Raw genomic sequence first — 18,067 nt, 5'->3', positions numbered from 1 at the left:
AACTTGGTGACAGCATGGGAATTTCAGATTTGCTGAACCAGAAGTACCAAAACCTCAGGATTTTAATGTCAGGTAATGATCTAGATTTCCCCTTCACTGGGCTATTTGGTTGGTTGCATTGAATTGTTGCTTAAACTTCGCTGTCATGGGAATGAGAAGGAAACAGTCCTTCTGCTGCTAAGTTATTTCTGAACAGTTTATTGTAAATGGTTTAATTTTGATTAAAGGGAGGAAACAAAAATGAGATTTGCTGGCAAAAAAACAGAAACTGAAAATCAGTAATCAGTCCTTAAATGTAAGTCATCCCTGTGTACTACTTCAGAGGTTTCATGTTCAAAATAGTGTATTGTAGGACGCATTCTGCTGCCTTTTTCAAATTTGAGGGAGTTCCTGCATGCAAGCTAAGTAAAAATATCATTTTGCTTGTTATTCAATACACTGATGTAAAATTATAATCTTGAAGGGTTCTTTTTGAGTTGACTATGGGATAGTGTTTGGCAGCATATTTAGATACAGTGGGCTTAGGTATGCAACTTCTATTTTCTCTGTAATTGTTTTTAAAATATTTGGCCACAGCTGATAAAAAATAGTGTTACCATCAAATGTTTGTGATTTCAGAACTGTTGGACCTGCTGGCAGTGGAATCTATTGATAACACCTGGTTATTTATAGAAAAGACTGTACTGATGTAATCTATGGATAGTTTTATATCCAATATTGACTTCAGTATGTCTGAGGACAATTATATAATCAAGGCTATAGTTGCTGGAAGTATGTCACAGGAATTAATGAGATTATGGCATTGCAGGTGTAATGAAGAGGCTTCTGGGGGTCTCTGGCCCAACCACTCATTCAAAGCAGGGATAGAAGTAGCACTGGGTGAGATGTCATGGCTTTAACCCCTGAAGCCATGAAAACCCCCAAGAGCAGCAAATCCATGGCCTCCATGTGAAACCTGTGCCTGCTCTTCACCACCTTTGAGTGAAAAAGATTGTCGTTGTGTCCAGCCTGAATATTCCATGGTGCCTTTTGTGGCCATTGCTTTTCCTTGTCCTGTCTGTCAGGGCTGAAAGCATTTGTCTGCAGTGTCTTTACAGCTCCCATCTTGATGTAGCTGTAGACAGCTCTCAGATGGTCCTAGCCTGCTGTGTGCCAGAGGAAACAAGCCCCTCTCCCTCTGCCTCAGGCTCCTGCTGAAGTGGGGTCCCCACCTGGGCACCAGGTGTGTGCAGTGTGGCCTTGTCAGTGTCTGGCCAGGCAGGGATCACCCCCTTCCTGCTGGCTCCTTGTTCCCTCTGAGTTTGCCCCAGCAGCTGGGGGAGGAGGTGCCTTTCCCACAGGGCTGGTGCTGTGCCAGCCTTCTCCAGCGTGTGCTGGGGGGTATGAGGCTCTTCTGCCCTGGGGCACAGCTTTGCTTTCCTGCCCTGGGCCTCATGAGCTTTGTTTTGGCCCCATCCTCGGGCTTAGCCGTGAATGTTTATGTTTGTGGAAGTGCTGCCATTCCCTGTGTGGGCCCTCTCTTCCCTGCTCCCTTCCACTTTCTGATCCCCTGCCATTTTGCTGAGGGTGTGCTCTGCCCCAGCTTCCTGGCTGCTGGTGAGTGGAGCTCTAGGATGGCCTCTGGAATCCTTCCTACCTGGCTGAGGTGCAGCTGGGTGTTCAGCTGCTGGTTGCAGCTGTGCGATCAAGAGGTCTGGCCAGTTCTCCAGGCCAGCTTCCCTTCTGTTCATGGAGCTCTGGGCACATCAGTTTCCAGTTGAGTCTGTGGTGGGACACTGTCCCAAAAGTTGTCCTGAAGTCAAAGAATGTTCTCTGGGCCATTCGACTTTCATCAGAGTCCCCCAGGTGTTGGGTACACTCTGCCTTTGATAATTATTTGTTAATTCCTTAAGATTATCAAAATTAATTTCATCCAGACTTTTTCCATGTTCCTTCCAGAAGCTGATGGCATTCTATGCTTTCCAGTTCTCAGGCACAAGAATGTGGGAACCTCCTGTGAATAATATGATCCTTTAGTAGGTGACAGCACTCACAGGCACCTGGTGTGATTCATGGGTGTCCTGTGCAGGGCCAGGTGTTGGACTTCATGATCCTGATGGGTCCCTTCCAACTCAGCATATTCTGATTCAATTAGTCTTGGGGTATTTCTGCATAGGATGCAGAAAAAACCCAACTAATTTAGTAGTTGGTAAGCAAAATTTTTAACAGTCAATATGAAAATCAGAAATTATTTTCATTATTTAGACAAAAATCCTACTAAAAGTTACTTCTGTCTTCTTCAGAAAGTTGTATGCCTCATATTATATTAGTCCAGTAATGAAGTTTTAACTCTTATTTTGTTCCAAGTGGGAAAACATAACTCAAATTTATCAGTTATACTCCCAGCAAATTTGCAAACTAGGAAGGTCTATTTTAATTCTTGTTTGTTATAAATTATTGAAGGAGGTGGCTTGACTCTGGGGGAGATGGCTCCGAAAGCAGTAATTTTCCAAGTCTATTTGTCAGATCTGATGCAAGATTGATTCTATAATATGGAGTTAATGTTTTCAAAATGAGCTGCTTGGCCAGGGTGCTGTGTCTGGTTCCAATTACTATCAGTAAATCCTGGAAATTATTTTCTGAGAAGGACTTGGTGAAATCTGCATTTTAAATAATCAGTATGAAAGTAGTTGAAAGGAGTTTTGTAATAGTTCATGCTGTATGGTTTTGGTTTTGTTTTTGAGATTGTTGATCCTGAAGTGGATGCCATGACTGTGCTGTTCTGGTGTGCACTGTTTCCTCTGTGGAAGCAGGATTACGAGTATGCTTAGAAGAATGGATCTCCTGGGTATTATTGCAAAACAAAAAAAGTGACTTGTGCATTAGAACAAAGATATTCTGTGAGCCCAAGTGCTATGCACTTCTCTGATGTTTGTGACTTGCATGCTTGCTGAGTTGAACTTACTTTCTTTGAAGTAATTTTAAAAAGTGTATATGCTCTGAGAGCAAAGTTAAGATTGTGGTGTATAGACTGCTTCTCAGTCTCATACCCTTCAGGATTTAATTGCAGCAGAGCAGTTGAGCCCTCTTTATACAGCAGGGAAAATAGGTGGTTGTGAAACTGTACTTTCAGCAGAATCTACAGGCTGCAGCAACAGCCTCCAGACTCTGCTTTGAAAATTCAGTGTGAGGATGCCAGGACTTGTCATATTTGCAATTATACTCATTTGGAAGGATTGGAATACATTCACAGAGGATTATCCTTAAAATGGGAACATTCCCTCTGGATCTCTTGGTGCCCTGGTCCTTACCAGCTTCTGCAGCAATTTAGTAATTGTTGCAGACTTAGTTGTTGGGCCCTGCTGTTAGCAGACTGTCCAAATGTGCCCTTGTTCAGCAAGGTAAGCAAAGGGACTTTGTCTGCTTGCAGTTCTCTACTTGTTCCCCACAGTGTTACAGAGAACTATTGTTTGCAGCTGATATCACCAGAGAATTATAATTGCAAATGTGAGTGAAAAGTCATTAAGTGAAGGAGTGTGCTAAATGTGTCATTGATTGGAGTCTGCAACACCAGACTCAATTGATATCCACTCAAAAGAACCTCCAACCACAACCTACTTAACAAATGACATTTATATAGATTTTTTTAGTTTCTTTCTTTTTAGGAAGGTTTTTTCCATCTGTGCTTGGCCATGTTTGAGTCAGCAGGTGTGGAGGACTTCAGTGGTGAACTTACTACAAATAATTCAATCCTGGTATTTAGATTATTTTTATAGGGCACTGCAATGAACATCTATTAGCTGTATTCTTAATTTCTATTTCTTGTCAAGTTTAATTTGTTTTTTGTCCTTGAACTTCTGTCTTTCACTCTCTTAGACCAATCAGATCACTGGTATAAACTTTTTTTGTATTTTTTCATATTAGAGGATCTTCTGAATCTTGTGCTTTAAAGATGCCTTCTACATGAAAGAGCCCAGTTTTTACAGGCAGCTTTGTCATCTTGGGTCAGTGAGATTGATTACCTTGGAAGAAGAAAAGACAGATTATGAGCCCATATTAGGAGTTGGAAGACTTCAGGATAACACAGAGATATATCATGTAGAGGGAGCTGGAAAGACTTAGTGATTTGTTTTAATAATTTATTATTAAATATCTGCAAGAGTCTGTCCCACATTGAGCAATCTAGTTTCCCTGTAAATCTTTACCAGGAATGAGGCAAAAATTCCTTTCCTGTAAGAGGGACCAAAAGAGGTAAATAGCTGAAGCTATGAAATTAGATCTATGCCATGGATAGCAGTAATGAGTTACAATGTTAAACCTACTGAGGTTGTGTAATCAACATTTCTTGCTGACACTGAGAAAGGAGTATTTCAGTGGAAACTTGAGGGGAAGGATAGAATCTTCCTGTGAAATCTGGCCTAATACATTCATAGTATTCCTGTTTCTCCTAATTTTGCAGTTCTTGTCGTTCAGGTTTCTCTTGTGCATTGGGATGAGGCTGTCCTGCTGGAAAAGTTTAAAATCTAGAAAGTGAAAATAACAGTGCATGTTGCTGTATGTCCCATAGCAATATAAACTGCTGAATGACTGTGTACTGAGGAAGAGAAATACAAGTAAGGGTGGTAATACTGTTTCTTCTTTTTTCTGTTTTGATTGCAGGTTGGAACTATATGATGGTAACTCATTATGTTAACTTTTTAGTGTGGTAGAGGAGTTTTAGTATTTTTTTTAGCTCACTTTTAAAGCAAAATGATCCTGAATTAGCCACTTCCTATCTCCTGTGGTGACTGTGGAGATTACCAGTTACTGCAGAACTTCCCTGATAAAAAAAGACTTAATTTGCCTGAATAACATCTTGGGTATGGTACTCCACCCAATGAAGAGCCAAGATGCTGTTCCATAAATAAACATATGGTTTCTTTAGGCTGAGCTGTGTTGCTCAGCCACAGGAGTATGAGACTGGCCAAGAAGGGGGTATCTAACTGCTGTCATCATTCTTAGGCAGAGCCCACTAAAGTTTTTATTTTTTTGAACTTTGCTCATACTAAGACGTGGGGCAATCTTGAATCAGGATCTGAACTTTATTGTGGCTTACACCATTATCCTTTTTCAGTAGTTTGTCCTCCTCAGAACTCCTTTTGTCAGATAAAAATAATTACTTTACCACACAGACTTCCAGTTGTTTGTTTTTCTGAACTAATTACATATGGTGTATGCATCCAGCCCTCACTGAAATTCCATCTGAGGTGTGCTAGTAATATTCTACTTTCATGCTTTCCTGGATATTTCAAAAATACAAAGACACTTTTTTCTCTTTCTTTACAATTGATAATGTTAGATTCAATCTCTTCCATTGTGTTAGAATTCGAGTCCCAGTTTAAAAGGTCTTTCTCCCTCTTATGCTGAATTTTTAGTTGCACTGTATAAGCATTAGTAATCAAAAGAAGCTGAATGCGTTTTTCTGAAAATACACAGGAAATGCAGTGTTAAAAGTACTTGTGTACACTTCCTACTTCACTGTAATTCCTCATGATGGGTATTGCTAACTTGTGCTACCATGAACTGTGTGGGTGTCAGAAGTTCATTGCAGTTCACAGTGGACGCTCTTGATTTCCACTGAAGTTCTTCCTACTGTATTTCAATTTGTGTGCAGTTCAAGGATCCCTTTAATAGTTAGGTTTAATGTTTAATTCTCAGTTCTCTTCTGGTCGGTATGACTAAAAAAAAAAACCTTGTAGCAGCAGTGAGCATCTGTCTGCCTCTGTCATTTCTCATCACTCTGTGCTTGCATCAGGCATCTGAGGCTAAATTGCTTTGACTGACAGATGGACTGACTGACAAGATCTGGCTCCAAACACACACACACACACACATGAGCATACACACACACACAGGCTCCTTGGGTTCCATTTGCAGTTCCCTATTTTTATGTGGTAACTGAGGTCCCAAATACAGTGAGTTTAGGTGGTGATGCTGGTTGTAGAGTGAGGAAGTTTTAAGATGTGGGGGAGAGAAGGAGGAAGCTCTTTGTTTGCCTCCTCAGCTTCTTCCATTCTCCTCCTTCTAGTCTTGCTGGACTTTTTGCCCAAGGTGCTCTTGAAAGGTGCAGTGGAAGTTCAGTGGTAAATTAATGATGGAGGCTTGGAAAAATTGAAGTAAGTCTTTGTGATCTGCACAGCTTTGATTTGGAATTGGTGAAGGAACACAAACATTGTAATGGTGTCTCTCTTCAATCCTGACTTTTCCATGAGGGAAATCCCATAATAATTTTTTAAAGTCATGCATATTGACCAGGAGAGAATTGAGAATTGCAGTGGAGTCAACAGCCAACATCCAAAATTTTCTGGTAGTTAAATAAGGATTTTTAATTTTTTTTTTTCTTCCTGGAGTATTGGCCGCTGAAGAACAGTTCCTAGGCAGGTGATCTTAATGATCTTAATGTTGCTTTTAATAACAAAGAGATAAATTTCAGGTGTCAGAAGGACTTCATGTAGTATTAAAGATCTGCATCATTCCTTGTGTTCTCTACGTGTGGAGTTAGGAGGGGACTTCACACTTCAAAGAATGGCATCTTTTGTTACTGTTCTTAAGAAAACCAGTTAAAGGCATTAATGGAAGCCAGCAGCCAATGTTCTTCAGCTTGTGGTGACATCAGAATAAATCCTGGTTGTTTCCAGAGCTTTTAGTCTTTAGAAAAACAAGAGGGCTGTGCCTATAAGGAAGATTGGAGTATGCTCTCTACTTTTTTGTTTGAAAAGAAGAAAGAGCTTGGGAAAACAGCTGAAGATGCTTCTAATAAATGTATGGCTTCCGTTTTAATTGAACTTTTCTAGAAATTGGTATCTTTCAAGCATGTTGTTCTACTGTCACCTGTAATTCCTCTGCCTTTTTTAAACTACATTTGGAATGAAAATTTCAACTTCTTTTATACAAATATAATTACTTTGTAAGATGTTATGCAATTATTTAGAGTTGATAGTGAATTCAAGGAAGCAGCAAGAGATGTCATTGTCATGTAGATTGGCAATTTTGTGACGATGTACATGGTAAACAAAACAAGGTTGTGGAAAGTTTGCGCTCTTTGGGCAGGTGACATTGTAGTAACCTTCATTATTCCTTAAGAAGTGTTAAAGGAGAGCATCCAGAGAAATGGCTCATTGCAACTTTATGCTCAGCAGCCTAATTAGTCAAATACCATGTGCCTACCTCTGCATGAAATAGCCTATTTCTTTCCAATGTAAAATAGGAATTTTCAGTTTTGGAACAGCCTGAAGAGGCCTTTGTTGCAAATGACCACTGGCTTTTTAGTTATTTATTCTCAAAAATAATGAAGGTCAACATGGTATCCATAGTGACTGCATGCTGCTTCCTCGTTAATCTTGGCATGCTGCTGTAATAACAAAATTCACTTACTAGTAACAACTCCTCGTGTTGCAGGGGGAAACCTTTCTTTGAAAACTGGATGTGATTGGGTTTCTGTAACTGGAGAAATCTTGAATATTGTAGTTTTTCTTCAGTTTTCAACTCCTTGCCATAATTTCTGGTTGTATGAGTTGCTGTGGAGGTCTAAACAGAGAACAAGCAACCTTAAATTGCCGAAGTTTACGTATAATCTGGCACTGGGAAACTTGTGACTTGAAAAATTATTTTCATTTGGAAGTGATAAGGATTGCTAAATGGGGAATATATCATTCTGCTTGCAGCTCTGTTAGTGGGAGGAAGGCATTCTGGTATAAACTACAAAATTAAGGCTTCCAAGAAGTGTGTGAATATGATCAAGCCAGAATGGTTGAATGCTCCTATTTCCACGGTGTGAAATCAGAGCATTAGGAGAAAGTGCAACAACTAACCGAGTGAAATGCCTTCAGTAAATTACTTTGGTGTGTGTACACTATTTCCTCCTTGAGTATTATACAGTGCAAATGCTAAATTTTAATATTATAAAGGTTCTTTTAACTTAGACTAAATGTTGTTGCAGAACTGAATGCAAGTCTTGTGGGAGTTTTGATAGAAACTTGAAGGTGGGGAGTGAAGTGGTTCCATTCTGAGGTTGCTTTTGCTCTCACCCCATCCCTCTCCTTTAATGCTTACCCAAAGAGAGTGGGTTTGGTTTGAGTGTATTTTAATTGATTGTAATAGAGCTTTAAACTAATCAGGCAGGATTCTGACCTTGAGGGTAAATATTTTCAGAATTTTTTCAAGTTTCTGTTTCTGGTATTTCTTCATTATCAACATGGCTTGTTTACACTTCTGTCTTTAATTTTGCATGGAACTGTACTTAAAAACATAAATATTTATGAGAGGATGGCCATTTTCAAAATTTATGGGAAAGTTGAAAGTGGAAGTTGGTTTTTGAGAGCTCCAGGAATGAGCCTATCAGGAAGTAAAGTCAATGTATCTTTAAAATATTAATTATTTTGTCTATTTTAAGTGCATAAATAAAACTTACTAATAAATATAAAATAATATGTAAATAATAATTAACATAGTTGAACCTAAAGATCTCTTGAAATATATATTGAAATAGAGAATTTTTAATCTATCTGTTACATTTAGAAATAATAATGTAAATTGTGTGTGAATCTAAAACTTTTGCTAGTGAATGTAAAAACATGTTTTCTTCAATATTAGCTGCACAGTAATTGGCTGAAATGCTACAGAAGTTTGTCTTAAATCCTTTTTTTTTTATTTCCCTCTCCTAGAGGTGACCAGCTGCTCTGCACCGAGGCCCTTGCAGTGATGTATCATAGTCTGATGCTGTAAACATCCCCGACTGGAAGCTGTACCAGCTCCAGCTTTCAGTCAGATGTTTGCTGCACCTGGCTATGCTTGGACAACAGCAGAAGGAGAAGCTGTCAAGAACACCTGTGCATTTATATTTGTTTTATAGACAGAGATGAATTGCCTCCCCATGAATCATCCTGGCTGGTAGGTGTGATCTCCTGAAATCTAGACTGAAATGAAATCCAAAGCTGGTGCATGAGTTGGATTAGGATTAGGCTTCCTTGGAATGACACATGCTGGTGAACTTCTACAGTTACCCATGAACTCTTCACTGCTTTATCAATTGCCTGTTGTAGCAGCTTCTGTTACTTAGGAATGTGAGGACAAATTATTATCAAGGCTGGCAAATACTTAGCAGGCCTCTGTGTGAATCTGCTGTGCCCTGCTTTTGCTGTTTTCTCTGGAATTCTGTATTCAGTCTCCTTGTCAGAAGGTTGTGCTCCTAACTGTTTGTTAGCTGGGCATAACCCAAGACCAAAATCAAGGTTAAAAACACATTGCCCAGTCTGTTTTTGCTGTTCCCCCAATCCACAGTGTATATCCTTGTCTGTGGTGTGGTTTGTGTTGCCCCCTCCATGGTTTGCTTTTCATGGCAATAACAGCTTCGGAAAGTATTCCTTCAGAAATAAGTCTTCACTGGTTCAGTTCCTGAACAACTTAAAACAGTCATGTCATCAGGAACAGTATCTGCAGAAAGGCTTCAGCTTTCCACTTTTCTCCAGTGGGATCTGCTCGTGCTGTTGCCTGGATCTTGCTTGGGATTTCTTTCCTTCTTTGTTTCACTCTAGTTGTCTATTTCTGAAGGGATGGCCAGTGAGAGTAGCTGCTGCCAGTACAAAAATATTCTTCCAATAATTTAAAATACTCTTCCAATAATTTAGCTCTCCATTCTTTCGCCTCCCACGATGTTTGGTTTGGTTTTTTTTTTCATCTCCTAACACTTAAATCAAACACTTTGTAGTATACCAAACCTCGATATTTATTTGTTCAGTTTCACTATAGTTATTCTGTAAAATATGATTATGACCAAATATACAGATACTTTTTAAAAGTAAAGTATTTTCTCCTGAACTTATCAGAATTGAAGGATTTCTTAGCCCTGGGAAAGCTGGACTAATAAGCATTGAAAAAGTGATGATTTTGAAGCTCTCTGTGAATGACCAAAGGTGAAACAAGGACAGCCATTTTTCTGTGATGGTCCCATTGCTGAAACCATTTTGTGTCTTACTCTGTATTCTGATATAGGAACATGTGTGGTGATAGAAGGTCATGACCTTACTTATTGATCTAATTAATTGCTAGCACCTCTACAAAGATTTTAAAAGCAACTTGCATACCTAATACCTCATTTAAAATTGCTTTTTTAAAAATAACTGTCTATTTGGTTTGATAAATCATGGCTGTATATTTATATAAAGGACTTTGATGCAGAAACTACAGAGCTTGATTGCTTAAATAAAAAAAAAAAAAAGAAAAAGCTGGTAGTTGTGTTCCAAGCTTGCTTTGCTGTAAATATTTAGCATTTCTTAGTTCTAGATAGTATTTGGACTTAGAAGAAAGGAAGTGCTTTTTGTTAACAAACTTCTTTGTTCAAAGTAAATGTCTTATAATTAATCTAGTGTTCATTTTGGTTAGTACTGTCTTAGCCATTCCACATGCCAGATAAGTGCTGCCTTTTTTTATAAGCTTGGTTCACGTGTAGTTTCAGTCCAGTCTTGTGGAATTGTGGCACTTGTGCATGTCTTCATATTGTACTGCTGTCTAATCCCTGTACTCAAACACAGCTGTCACATGTCAGCACATGAAAATAATTTGAAGTGGCCTGTAACTACAGGAAATAAATAAATTTAAAAATCCGTACTGTATTTTTGAGTTGTGGGTGTTTTTTTGGCCAAGTGTTTGAAATGAAAGGATCTGCTTTCTCTATTCATGAAATACCAAGTCCTGAATATGTTAACATGTCTCAAACATGGCTGCTGTTTGCAGCTGAAGAAGGTGAGTGTTGTAGTGTTGTCCAAATGCATATTTACACCATCATCCCAGGTGAGCTTGCAGTACTAGGATATCTGGGAAGGGGTAATGGGGATTTGGCATCTGTGCAGTCCTGGTGGGGATGAGGAGTTGAAGCAGCTGGTGCAGAATAAGGCAGGACAGGCTCACAAACACAGCAGTGAAGTTTGGGAACGGAAGAGGCAGATTTGACAAGTCAGCCTGATGTCCAGCAAGCAAATGACCTCATCTTGTTCATGCAAAGCCAGCAGCCATTGCTTGTGTGACGTGGATGAGTTCCTGGTGTTTTGCAGCAGAGGGAAATACTTGAATGAAAACCAGGCTGGGGCTCCAGAGTGACACAGTGGCCACACAGCTACTGCTTTTGGGTGGCTGGCATTAGCTGTGTGTGCAGGTGCAAGGTACAGCTGCCTTTGATGATAGAATACCAAAGTTGAGCCTTGCTGAGCAGGTGGATTGTGGAGTGTCTGTGAAGTCCAGTGTTTGGCTGGTCTCTGCTGTTCCTCTGAGCACTTTCTGTGACCACTTAGGAGCAATACCCCAGAGTCCTTGGTGACTTTGCACTCCCCTGGTCGGGCGCTGACTTCCCTTGCTCGGAACTCACAGCTGTGTTCAGCAGAATTGCTTGAGCTCATGTTTTCCTTCATACAAAGAACAACTGTTAAAATTTTTGGAGGGCTTCCCCCCTCCTCTGTGCACGAAATAATCTGCATCTGTGATTCCTTTTACCCAGTGAAGCTGCAAACACCTGTTCAGAGAAGAGCTTGGAGAAGGCTGAGGCTTGGCCTCCTGACTGATTTGGTTCATTGAAATTTTCTCTTCCTGCACTGCACTTGTTTGTTCAAGACTGGACATCAAATTAAACACACCTGTAAAATACAAGATAAGATGAAGCTGAGGAGTGTTTTGTTCTTTTGCTGTTATGATGACTTGTATTTCTGAGTAGCTGAAACTGGAGGTGAAAATAAGAATGAAAATAGTTGAAATCGGAGAAGTGCCTTAAAGTTCTAGAGTAGAAATGGGAATTATTTTAAGAACATAAAAATAAGATGTACAAATGTTGCAACAAATGCTGTAAAATTGAGCACACTAAGGAAACTCTGGGAATGTAAACAAAGGGTTGTTTTTGCAAAGAATTTGAGATGGACATTTTTGAGGACGCTGTTTGTACCACCCCATTAATCTCCCAGATCTATTTTAGAGCTGAGTTTCAGTTTTAAAAATTGTTTGGGATTTCTAGAAGGTGCCTGCACTGAACATCAACGGCCTTGGCAGGTAAATGCAATAGCATGCTCTTCTACAGATTGTGAGAGAGAAACATTTTTGCTTTTGGACCTCTACAACATCAGGGACTGTCCATGGATATTGCTGTGTTCTGATGTTCAGAAGATTTAATGTTAAAATGCATGGATTGACTTCATAATGTTACTGAAGATTAGTAAGAGCTGCACATACTGTATGAGTGGTACAAATGCACCAAAGTGTGTCTGTGCAGATTTATTGACATCTTGAAAGGCACTGCTGTATTTATATAGTTCAGCTAATTTTTAGTTCCTGTAGACATCCTATACTCAACTATAACAAATGGTGAGGCTGGAGGGTGGATGATTACTTCAACTGACTTGGAAAAGCAGGGAATCCTATTCTTCACTAGTATTTATTATTGTAAGCACTAATTTCTATGGTATATATATTTCTAGAAATCTCTCAAATCATGATTCTGGCTGTATAAACACCTACATGTTTGTTGGGAAACAGGCTTTAACTGATGGGATCTTTATCTTTCTAATTGCAAATAAACTGTGACAATATATCTTTGCTTGAAAAGCATCATCTCATACCCTGATGACAGAAATAATCTGAAACCTTATATTGAGTTCAGTTCTGAGTTCCAGCAGTGATTTATTGCTTATTATCTACTTAATCATTGTCAAAGGAGGAATAGGTTTACAGGGTACTTCAAAAATAATTCCCAGACCAAGTGATCATTAAAGTAGTAAAGCTACTAAGCTTTAATAATTTCTGTTGCCCTTTATATCTTAAAAAATGACAAATATCTTTGACAAGGGGAATCTGCATAGGAGAAAAAAGGAGACAAGCATCTCTTGTTTTCCTAGTAGCTCTTCCATCATGTCTTAGAATCACATTCCTACTGCTGGACATGTGGTTAAATGAAGTATAGCTTCAGAATGTGGGCATTATTAAGTACCAAACAATTTTAAAAAACAACCTAAATATTTTTATTCAAATGGCAGAATGGGAATGTAGAATTCCTTATCTTTATAAAGCATAAACTGACTTCTTGAGGATCACTTTTACAATCTGGTATCCTTGTTAATATTTAAAAGGCTCAGACTCTAAAATGTAGTATTTTTTTACTCATAAGTTCAAATACATTATAAAAAAATAGTGAGAGGATTTTTCTTCATTCAAATTCATACACATGAGCCTCATTTTGCTATAATTTAACTTTTCATTGTGCTTTTATTTTTGCTTATGAACTGAGGAGATTTTTAATATGCAGAAGTCCTTGTGGGCAGGTTTTATGCAATATATGGCACTGGAGGCTATTGCATGGAAGAGACCTCATCAAATTCTGTATCTGAAGATCACCCATGTCTGTGTGAACACTGCAGTGCAACCCTGTGTTTGCTGTGTGTTCACTTCTGCATGTACAAAACTGTTCTTTTAGATTTTTTATTTAGTGCATCTGTTTGACTGGTACAAAACACAGATCTCCAGTTGGGATGAAAAGGAAGTACGAGGGATGCAAAATCTCCTCAGGAGAGAGATATAATTAAAAACATTGAAAGCTTATCTCCAGAAGGAATCTGCATGTCTGTCCATTGCATTACCCAGGATCAGGTGCCTCATGGTGTCCCTGACTGCCTGAGAGAACTTCTCCCTTTGAGAACTTCTGCTCTTTGCTTCCCCCATCCTGCTGTGGGTTGCCATACTCTGGGAATGCTGGGTTTTGACAGCTGTGCTGAAGCATGAGGGAAGTGCCAAGACAGACGGATTTCCCTGTGAGGCTGTAACATCTTGCAGCTTTGCTGTCACTTGTTGTGTGATGGTGAATGCTGAGGCACACACTTGACCCATCCCAGAGTGATTCCTGCCCTTGCTCACAGGAAGGAACACGCTCTGTGACTAGCACAGCTCTCTGGTGTCACAGATCAGTGAAATGCTCTCACTGTCCTTCCTCAGACTGGATCCATGCCCTTGGTGTACTGTGTGCACCACAAGCTCATGGAGCCATGCCATAGTGCCGTGACAAAAAAAGGGAAAAAAAAGTTTGATGGCAGGAAAAAATCCTCAAATGAAGTTACTGCTAACCAAAATGTCTGAGATGTATCTTTTCAGCCAGGGCCTCTATGTGGAGCTAATTTCCTTGGTAGTACAGACAGTGAGTAAACAATCTTAGCAGATCAGATGTGGAGGCATATTTGGTGTTTCAGTAGGTTTGGGTTCTTTTTAAATGTATTCAAAACCTACAATGCATATTGCAGAAACTCAGGTATGATCCAACTAGACACTACTGCTGTTTTATTAAAGAACAGTTCTGACTGCTTTTGATGCAGCCCTTGAAAACTCACTAGGAGTAGAATGTAAATATAGTAAACCAATGAACCTGCTGAAGCTTTAATTAATGTAAGTATTTGAATTGTTGGAGTTTTCAAGAGTTTGAGTTTGTGGTTCCAGGTTTGGGGATTTTGTCCTTGATTACATAGGCAGTAGAGTAGGTTATAATGATACTGTATCAAATTATTTCAAATAGTTTGGCTTCTCCTAAGGGAGAAAACACACTCACTGAGCAATGTCAGGACCAGTATTTTTGAGGGGGGGTGGAAGGGGTTGTTGGTTTTTGTGTTTTTTTAAGTGAGGATTTGATAGGAGAATGAGTAATGTGCCTGTGTGCACCCTTCCATGGGCTTGGCTGCACTTGTAAGTGTTGTGAGTGCTGACTTGTTTTCTATTCTGTGAAAACCTTCATTTGAGAATCAGACTGATGTTGATGCTGTTCCTCCTCATTGAGGTAATGTTTGGCATTCTTGTTTGTGCTAAACTAAAACTAAACTTCCAGAATATGTGTTGGAAGATTCCAAACATAAAATAACCACACAGAATTTGAAACTGTGTTTTAAATAGTGTAGTTCACTTTTTTCTACCATTTTGTTGGTGCTTTTAGATAAGCAGTGATAATCCCATGGTGCCAGTGATGGCCTAAACCAAAATGGGATAAATATTTTGGGCAAAGATAGTGTGAATGATTTATAAGATTGTCTGGAACTTTTTTATAGATATGACATCAATGGTAAGTTGCTTAACAGTCAAAAATTAAATTTCTCTTGAAAAACAGAGGCATAGTTAATGTGGATTTTTTCACAGCAATTTTGAAAATACACATTTATTTGTATGTTTGATTCTTCCTGGGTTTGTCTTCTGCTAAAAATACAAGTATTTCAATAGATGTTCATTGATATTTGCTTTACTTGTCTGTTGTGTTCACTAAGACTCTTCCAAAATTCAGCTCACTTCCTTTTTACTAGCTATGCCAGTTCTGACCAGCTTAATTCATATTTTATAGAGGTTCTATTTCTGGGGAGAGTATGGACAAAGTTAAAACTGCTTAAAACTTGAGCTTAAAACATGATTTTAGTGTAGGTGAGTATGAGCAGTGAGAGTCTTACCTCTGGCATTGGGTTGTCTCTTTCTGTTTAAGGAAAAGCAGATCCCTCACTTGTCCCCCTTTGCAGCCAAGGAAATCCTGATCCATGGAACAGTGCATGGGCCCTGGAAGTGGAATGAAGGAAATGCAGTCTATGTCAGTCAGAATTGTTTGTTGTCTGATAACATCACTGTCTCAGCAGGGAAGTCATTTCCTGTAAACAATATGGCTTTATCTGAAAAATCTGCCATTTTAATAAAGTGAAAAATTATTTTTCCAAGCTTCACACAAGCCTTATCTTTGTCTGGCAGGAAAAAGGGAAGCGGCAGGGATGAAAGATGCTTTGTGAACTGAGCTCTGTTTACTTAAGGCTATGGAAAACATGCTGAAAGCATATAGGTTAAGTGCATAGCTTAATGCATTTTTTTAATAAACACATTTCCCCACATATTATTAAATTAGTCGAATTGACTACCTTCTAGTGGAAAATGAGATCTGTTAAACATCTTCTTCTGGAGATGTTTCACACTTACTCTAAGGAACTTATAAGACAGCAAATCTCTGCCCTGGATGGCAGTCCAGTGTTGGCAGTTCATGAAGCTTTTTAACTGTGTGTGACGTCCCACTAGACATGAAGTCTTGTTCATCCTGTGAACTGCTTGCCATAGCTACTGTGGGCTGCTTCCTGCCTGTAATGGAGACATAACACAGCCAGGATTTCCACTGTCACAGCTACTCTGGTTCTCCAGGCAGACACTTCTTGGATGCATCCCATGCCAAGGAGTTGACATTAGTCTGTCTCTTGTCAGCTGGAGATGCAAACTTTGTACCTTAGAGAGGTGTTAATGAAATCTGCCTTCTGCTGTGAAACAAAAAAATACTCCTGACCCCTCCTGCTTAGATTAGTCTTAGAGAAAAGAGCTGGTGTTATAGGGTAGAGGCAGGAAAGCAAGATGCAAACTTGATCTTACCAAAAGGGGCAAATGAGAGGGAAGATAATTCAGTAGAGTTTTCAGATCAGAGGCATTAATGCATATGTTGGTTCTTTCTGTTCTGCAGGAATTCGAACAGTGATGTCACATCTCCCACTAGTAAATGTGTTTATATCTGTTTAGCTCAGGCATCCTCACATTAGGAAACTTTGAGAAAACTAAGTTAAGAAGTTGTGAGGAATTTCTTCTATCTGTGTTCTTTATGCTATGATGCTTCTTGGTCAACTAAACTGATAGGTGTTTTGTAGGTTTTTGAAGCACAAATTTCCCAGATGTCTCCTTTCTGAACTTTTTTGAGGTTTTACTATATCAATTTTTTCCTATTTGGAATCAGTGAATTCAGGAAATGGAAAATACAGCCATTTCACATGCTTAGTAGCAGAAAATAAATATTTAAACAATCTTGGATGATGTTTCATGGTAAGAGTAAAGGTTTTGATACAGTTTTTCATTTTTTTTAATACAAGAAAAACCAATTGCATGTTGAAAAATCAGAAATAATTTCCATAAAGATGCTCATCTTAAAACTTTTTTTTTTCTATTTATTTAGACTGCTTAAAGTGCAGATTTAAGGTATTGTACCATAGTAATATATATATAGTATGTGTATGTGTATATATAGTGTATATATACATCTGTGTTAAGAACAATCAAGATCTAGTGCAGTTTTTCACAGGGCAATGCTGATAAGAATGTTTGCTTATTAATACTTCAACTGATAAGGCAGTAGTTAATGTTGTGGGATGCAGAATGAAGGCTGCAATTCCTTCCATCAAAAACATCCTTTTTGATGTAAATGCTGTTTTAATTAAACATCCACATGTGCTCTGTGTGACAGTGACCATGTGGAGGATTGTGGTGTGCCAGGCTCTGACCATTCACTGGCAGCTCTGGTTCTGGAGCTCTGGTAGACATGACCTGCATGCATGGGAGCCACAAGGGATGTGAAGGTTCTGCTGGTCCTTGGCTGGATGTCCTCCGGTGTATCCAGATGGGATATTGGGAAATCCTAGAATATCACACTTCCCAGATTTCTTGTTTGAGCTGCAGCATTCTGCTAGAAAAATAGGTAAGTAAGGTCACACTAAAGTAACAACTTCTAAGGGTTTAATCTCAATGACAGCTCACATCACAAATTACATTTGATGGTTGTTTTATCGGCAGAGTAGTTTTGCTGATGTGGGACCGTGTAATCTGTCTACAGTTGTTGTGACTGAAGGCCAGATTCTGACTCCATTAGATTCCATAACATCTGAGTGACTACACTGATTTCTAAGTTTTTGTTTTGGGTTTTTTTTTTGTGGCTCTCATTAATATGAATGAGATTATAATCAGGTTTCAGTTATGGTTCAGAATATATCAGGAGATAATTAACATGAGCAAATGTAAACAGTCATAAAGCATGTGAAGTGTCTATAATACATACATGGGTTTAATCATAAATGAGTTTTGCAAAATTGACAGCTGAGCTATGACATGGATGAATCATTTCTCAGCAGAGTTTCCTTGTATGAACATAAAACCAGAACTCATATAGTTTTACTGGATGTTTAAGTAGTGGTGTCTGTGTTACAAAAATAACCAAACCCAAACCCTTGCCATGGTGTACTAACGAAAGGAGACTGAGCAGATG

At 38.9% G+C, this 18,067-nt stretch overlaps 1 protein-coding gene across 1 annotated transcript in view; it reads left to right on the top strand.

Moving 5' to 3' along the window:
• The window catches only part of LOC117003159 (zinc finger protein ZFAT-like), a 113,538-nt gene that overhangs the window by 12,195 nt on the left and 83,276 nt on the right, over nucleotides 1-18,067 (top strand). The gene's annotated exons all lie outside the window — the stretch shown is intronic.

This window comes from Catharus ustulatus, chromosome 1 (genome assembly GCF_009819885.2).
Source record: "Catharus ustulatus isolate bCatUst1 chromosome 1, bCatUst1.pri.v2, whole genome shotgun sequence".
In the NCBI taxonomy this organism is placed as follows: Eukaryota; Metazoa; Chordata; class Aves; order Passeriformes; family Turdidae; genus Catharus; species Catharus ustulatus.
The sequence above is the reverse complement of the archived record's forward strand: the minus strand, read 5'-3'. Positions and strand labels throughout refer to the sequence as shown.